At 47.7% G+C, this 7,552-nt stretch overlaps 1 pseudogene; it reads left to right on the top strand.

Annotated features, from left to right (window-relative positions):
* Positions 1-625: 625 nt before the first annotated feature.
* Positions 626-7,296, top strand: LOC132014497 (tRNA selenocysteine 1-associated protein 1-like; annotated as a pseudogene).
* Positions 7,297-7,552: the final 256 nt, after the last annotated feature.

The following is a 7,552-nucleotide window of genomic DNA, read 5'->3' as shown; positions in this document are numbered from 1 at the left end:
CCCTGGACCAGTAACCCCAAGCCTAAAGATCAGCCTGACCCCCTCTCTGAACTCTGTCTCTGAGAGCTAGCCTCAGTGGGAGCCCATAGGGCAGCCGCGTGGGCTGGCCCTTGATCCAGGACAGTCGCAAAACACACCTATTGAGAAAGCGCTCCCAACACTTGGTATGCTCCTGGCCTGAATCGCTGCCGAACGCCAGCCAAGTCTCATGAGATTTCTGCCCAGATGGATATTGATTTGACAGAAAGCTTGTGAGAATTGGCCAGAACCAGCAGCAATCTCACTTCCAGTGGTAGGTCCTTCAGGGGAGTCGACTGGACCTGGCCCGTGGTCCAGAGTGGTTGCAGGCCAAAGCCCTGTGAGAAAGCAACCTAAACACCAGCCCACACAGGGCCCAGATCGCCTCAAATGCCGACCAACATGCCCTCCGACTAGCCCCCAGGGGAGCCCACCTCAGGGCTGGCAGATCTGGACTGCTATGCCCCTAGACCCTAACGCTAACCCTGGGTTGGGTTTTCAGACTTCCATCCGTTGAGACCTGACCCCAGGCCCTCTAGTTTGGGGACCTCTGAGCCACATCCCAGGACTCCACTTGTCACCCAGGAAGAAATCGTGCCTCCTAGAGATGCACAAAACCCACAGCAAGGGAGAAACCTGCATGACCTCCGAGGAGACCCCCAACTTCGGTGACACCCTGGCTCTAAATCCAGACCCCGATGCCCTGTGAGACAAGCGCCCTCCACTCAGCCACCCCAGGATCCCACCTCAGCACCAGCAGATTGGGCCTCCCACGCCCCTAGGTCTTAACCATAACCCTAAGTTGGTTCAGGCTTTAGTCCCAGAAGCCTGGCCGCAAGCCCTCCAGACTGGGGACCTCTGAGCCACAGCAAAGACTCCACATGCCACCCAGGAGGAAACCATGCCCTTTGAAGATGCACATAACCCTCAGCACAGGAGAAACCAGCATGTGCCCTTGAGGACACCCCCAACTCGGTGGACACACTGGCTACAACCCCAGAGCCTGACGCCCTTTCTGAACCACTCCCTCCACTCGCCCCCCTGGAATTCTGCCTCAGCACTGGTAGATTGGGTCTGCTATGCCCTTAGGCCCTAACCCTAACCCTGGGTTGGGTTTTGTGGCTTCTGTCCTCAGATGCCTCCCCAAGCCCTCTAGATTGAGGACCCCTGAATCACACCCGGGAGTCCACCTGCCAAATAAGAAGAAACCATGCCATTTGGAGCTGTGCAGAACCCTCAATGAGGGAGAAATCTGCATGTCCCATGAGGACACCCCCAACTTCAGCAGATGTACTGGCTACAAACCCAGCGCCTGATGCTCTGTCTGAACTATACCCTCAAATCAGCCCCCTGGGGATCCTGCCTCAACACTGGCAGATCAGACCTGTTATGCCCCTAGGCCCTAACCCTAACCCTAGATTGGGTTTTCAGGCTTCCATCCCCTGAGGCTTATTACCCAAGCCCTCCAGATTGAGGGCCCCTGAGTCACACCCCTGGAGTTTGCCTGCCACACAGGAAGAAACTCTGCCATTCAGAGCTGCGGAGATCCCTCAGTGCAGGAAAAACCTGCATGCACCCCTGAGGCACCCCCACCTTCAGCTGTCCCCCGGCTATAAACGCAGGCCTGACACCCCATTTGAAACCCTCCCTCCACTCAGCACTCCTGGCATCCCACATCAGCACCAACAGAACGGACCTGACATGCCCTAGTCACTAATCCTAAACCTAGCTTGGGTTTTAAGGCTTCCATCCCCTGATACCTGACACCCAAGCCCTCAAGTTTGGGGACCTCTGAACCACACCTCCGGACTCTGCCTGGCACCCAGGAGGAAACCATGCCATTTGGAGCTGCACAAAACCTTCAGCGAGGGAGAAACCTGCATGCCCCCAGAGGACAACCCCAACTTTGGCGGACACCCTGACTCTAAATCTGGACCCTGACACCCCGTCTGACTCCTGCCATCCACTCAGCCCCCCAGGGATACCGCCACAGTATCGGCATATCCAGGCCTGCCATGCCTCTAGGCAATAGCCCTAACCCTTGCTTGGGTTTTAGGCTACCGTCCCCAGAATCCTGACCCACAAGCCCTCCAGGTTGGGGACCTCTGAGCTACACTCCAGGAATCTGCCTGCCACCCAGGAGGAAACCGGGCCATCTGGAGTTGCGCTCAACCTCATTACAGGAGAAACTTGTATGCCCCCCTGACAACACCCCCAACTTCAGTGGACACACTGGCTACAAACCCATAGCCTTACGCCCTTTCTGTCCCATGCCCTCCACTCTGCCTCCTGAGGATTCCACCTCAGTACTGCAGATCAGGCCTCCTATCCCCCTAGGCCCTAACCTTAACCCTAGGTTTGGTTTTCAGGTTTCCATCCAGAAGTCCTGGTCCCCAAGCCCTCCAGGTTGAGTACCCCTGAGTCACACCCAAGAGTCTGCCTGCCACCAGCAGAAACCATGCCATTTAGAACTACACAGATCCCTCAGCGCAGGAGAAACCTGCTTGCCCCTTGAGGCCACCCTGCCTTTTGTAGCCCCCCGCTATAAACCCAGGCCTGACTCTCCATCTGAAAACCGCCTTCCACCCAGCGCCCCTGGGATCCTGCTTCAGCACTGACAGAATGGGCCTGTCATGGCCCTAAGCCCTAACCCTAACCCTAGGTTGAATTTACAGACTTCTGTCCCCAGAGACCTGGTCCCCAAGCCTCCAAATTGAGGACCCCTGAACCATACCTCAGGAGTTCACCTGCCACCCAGGAGGAAGCTGTGCCCTTTGGAGCCATGCACAGCCCTCAGCCTGAGAGAAATCTGCATGCCACCCTGAGGCCACCCCCACCTTGGGCACCCCCTGGGGCCACAAACACAGCCTGATGCTCAGCCTGACCCCCTTCCTCAACTCTTGCTGCCTAGGAACTCGCCTCAGCAGGGTCCTCAGGGGAGCTGCGTGGGCCAGCCTGCGGTCACAGAGGGCCAGCCTGTGGTCACAAAACCCAAGGTTGGATTTTCTAGGTCACACGCACCTAGAAAGAAAGAGTGCCTAACACCTATCAGAATCGCCACACAACGCTGGCCAATTCTCAGGAGTTTGCCCAAATGATATCAATTTTGGCAGAAAGCTTGTGAGAGTTGGCCTGAGACCTCTGCTGAGCTCGCTTCTGGTGGCAGGGGCTTTCAGGAGCGCCGTCTGCGTGTGGCCCGAGTTCTGGAGTGGTGGAGGTCTGAACCCTGTAAGAAAGTGCTCTAAAGGCCAGGTGCAAGGGTGGACTGAGTCACCTTAGAATGCCGGCCAGCACCGCCCTCTCTTCCGCCCCCTGGGCAGCCGCCTCAGCGCTGGCAGTTCAGGCCTGCCATGCCCCTAGGCCCTAACCCTAACCCTAGGGTTAGGGTTTTCAGGCTTCCACCCCCTGAGACCTGACCTCCAGGCCCTCCAGGTTGGGGACCTTTAAGCCACACCCCAGGAGTTGGCCTGCCACCCAAGAGGAAACTGTGACATTTGGAGATGCGAAAAACCCTCAGAGCAGGAGAAATATTCATGTCCCCTGAGGACACCCATAAGTTCAGCAGCGAGCCTAACCACAAAACCAGATCCTGACTCCCCATCTGACCCTGCCCTCCACTTAGCCCCCCGGGGATGCCACCTCACCACCAGCAGATCGGGCCTGCCATACCCCGAGTCCTTAACCTTAACCCAAGGTTGGGTTTTCAGGCTTCCATCCCCAGAGGCCTGGCCCTCATGTCCTCAAGATTGGGAACCCTTAGATGGGGGACACAAAAATGATGGATAGATATCCATTGTTCATGGATGAAAAAAAATTAATATTGTTTTAATGTCCTTAGTCCCCTATAGCCATCTATAGATTCAGTAAAATATCTATCAAAATTCTAGTGGCATTTTTCATAGAAGTTTTAAAAATCCTATAATTCATCTGGAACTCCAAAGGAATGTGAATTAGCCAAAACAATCTTGAGGGGAAAAGAAAAAGTCCTGGAGACATTATACTACCCGATTTCAAAATACGCTCTAAAGCCGGAGAAGTCAGAACAGTATGGTGTAAAAACAGACACTGGGCAAATGGAACAGAATGAAGAGCCCAGAAATAAATCCAAACATTTATGGTCAATTGATCTTTAGCAAGTTACCAAGAACACACAATGAGAAGGAGAGTTTCTTCAATAAATGCTATTGGGAAAACCAGTTAGCCACATACAGAATAATGAAATCAAACCCTATTGAGAACTCTATAAACAAAATATCAACTCAAAATGGGTTAAAGACGGGCATGTGGGTGACTCAGTCAATTAAGAGGCTGCCTTCAGCTCAGGTCATGATCTCGAGGTCCTGGAGTCCAGCCCTGAGTTAGGCTTCCTTCTCAGTGGGAATCTACTTCTTCTCCCTCTGCCCCTTCCCACCATTCATGCTCTCTCTCGTCCTCTCTTTCAAACAAATAAATAAAATCCAAAATGTGTTAAAGACTTAACTGCACTACCCCAAACTATAAAACTACTGGAAGGAAACATGGGGGAAAACTTCTTGATACCCCTCTTCTCAGTGATGTTTTTGGACATGACACCAAAGCACCAGCATTAGAAGCAAAAAACAAATGAGATTACACCAAACCAAAAACCTTCACAACAAAGAAAACAATTACCAGAGTGAAGAGACAACCCATCGAATAGGAGAAAATATTTGCAAACCACACATCTTATGAAGGGTTAATATCCAAAATACATAAGGAAGTTAGACAACTCAATAGCAAGAAAACAAATAATCCAATTTTAAAATGGACAAATAAAATAGAGAGCCCAGAAATAGACCATACAAAAATTGACAATTAACTTATGAAAAAGAGACAAGAACATACACTGGGGAAAGGACAGTCTCTTTAGTAAATCGTGTTGGAAAAACTGAGGAGCCACATGCAAAAGAATGAAACGACTACTATTTGACACCATATACAAAAATTAGCTCAAAACAGATTATAGACATGAGGGGTAACTGGCTGGCTCAGTTGGTGGAATATGTGACTCTTGATCTCAGGGTTGTGATGTAGAGCCCCATACTGGGTGTCCTTGTTCCCAGGACCCTGAGATCATGACCTGAGACAAAGGCAGAGGCTTTAACCCACTGAGTCACCCAGGCGCCCCTGGATTGAAGATTTGATGTAAGGCTTAAGACTATAAAACTCTGAGAAGAAAACACAGGCAATAAACTCCTAGACATGCATCTCAACAGTGGCAAAAAAGCAAAAATAAAGAAGTGTGAGTGCATCAAACTAAAAAGCTTCTGCACAGGAAAGGAAACCATCAGCAAAATGAAAAGGGAATCTATGGAATGGGAGAAAATATTTGTAAATAATATATCCGATAAGGGGTTAATATCAAAATATATAGAGAACACACACAAATAAATAGGAAAAAACTCAAACAATATGATTAAAAAGTGGGTAGAAGATTTGAATAGACATTTTCCAAAGAAGACACATCATTGGCCAACAGGTACATGAAAAGAGGCTCAACATCACTCATCATCAGGGAAACGCAAATCAAAACCTCAAAGAGATCTTACCTCACACCCAAGAAATAACAAGTGTTGGCAGGATATGGAGAAAAGGGAACCCTTGTGCACTGTTGGTGGAGAAGTAAACTGGTATAGCCACTCTGGAAAACAGTATGGAGGGTCTTCTAAATCTAAAAAATAGAACTATCCAACAATTCAGCAATTCTTCTTCTGGACATTTATCCAAAGAAAATGAGAACACTAATTCAAAAAGATAACTGCACTTCTACGTTCTGTGCAGCATCTTTTCAATAGCTAAGATATGGAAACAACATAAGTGTTCTTCAGTGACAAAGAAAATGTGTCTCTCACACACACACACACACACACACACACACACGAATACTATTTAACCATAAGAAAGAATGAAATCTTATAATTAGTGACAACATGGATGGATTTTGAGGGTGTCAAGCTAAATGAAATAAGACAGAGAAAGAAATACCTTATGATCTCATTTGTTATGTGAAACTAAATAAAAACAAACCAAGCCTATAGATACAGAGAATGGATAAGTGGTTGCCACAGGCAGGGGGCGGAGTGTGGGAGAAGTAGGTGAGAAGGGCCCAAAGTTACCATTTCCAGTTGTAAAATAAATAAGTTATGGGGGTATAATGTACAGCATGGTGATGATAATGAAATACTGTATAGCATATTTAAAGTTACTAAGAGTCCTTAAATATTTATAAAATTTATAAATATGTTTATAAAATATACATTATAATAACAATGCATGCTGACAGATGTTTACTAGACTTAGTATGATGATCATTTTGCAATATATACAAGTGTCCAGTCATTATGTTGTACACCTGGAACTAATATAATATAAATGTCAATTATACCTTATTTAAAAAAAAAAAAGAAACAAGAAAGAAAGAAACCAAATTCATCTACAGAATGAACACAATCCTTACCAGAATCTGAGATGACTTCTTTGTAGAAGTTGACAAACTGATTCTAAAATTCACATGGAGTTGCATGGGACCCCATATAGCCAAAACAGTCTTGAAAAATAAGAATAAAGTAAGTAGATAGCCTCGCTGGCATCCCAGCTGGCTATTGCTCTGTAGAACGCATAGATTTGGTCACAGCTGAAAAAAGTTTGCATGAAACTAATGGGAAACGTATTCTAGGAGACACACCTGCAAAACATTTTAAACTAAACTCTGCCACTTACAGAAATAACCAGATAATAGCCCTGGGTACTCCCATTTTGGGGTGGGGTTGAGGGGGATAGTGGTATGTGGTATGGCTGATCGCCAGCATCCGCCTGTCCTGTTGAAGAGACAATGTGGTTTTGAATCAGACAGGTTATGTCTAAGGGTTTTGGTTTTATGGAGTTCATGGATGAACTTGTACAGAAGCAAACCCCGACAGGATGCCAGGGAACAGTGGGACTGGGGTCCAAACCAGTGCTTCTGAGTGCAGCAGTCACTAAAGGGAGCTATGTGAAGCCAGTGAAATATAATCAGTTGTCCATTTGTAGCTAAAACCAGTGTTTCCAGCAGTACCAGACTACCATGCCTAGTGGAGTTATGACTAGAACACAGGCAACAGCAGCTACAGTTACTCCTCAAACGACTATCCCCAAAGCTGGACATGGACATAGGAAGAAGTTGAAGGTAATGCCCCCAGTGACCCCAGGCCAGAGCTCAGTGTGGCCGAGGCCAACAAGGAGTTCATGGAACAGAGAAAGGAGCAGTATGTTCACTGGTAGTCTCTGTACAGTGTGTCTTCAGAGACCCCACCATGACATAGCCACGACAAAAGACTAGCCAGAATGAACGATGTAAGGGAGAAGACAGAATCCTTTTCAAACAAATTGTTGTGAGAACTTTTACCTTTTTCAGAAATACGATTTTTGAATAGTCAGTGATCAACTATTCCTTAAATTATGACTATTCCTGCAATACTGCTCTTTTCATTTGATATTGAACCATTTCATTTGAGTTTGAAAGCCAAAGGACCACCCA

The sequence above is a fragment of the Mustela nigripes genome, chromosome 3 (assembly GCF_022355385.1).
Source record: "Mustela nigripes isolate SB6536 chromosome 3, MUSNIG.SB6536, whole genome shotgun sequence".
NCBI lineage: Eukaryota > Metazoa > Chordata > Mammalia > Carnivora > Mustelidae > Mustela > Mustela nigripes.
Note: the sequence above shows the minus strand (reverse complement) of the source record. Positions and strands in the feature narration are given on the sequence as shown.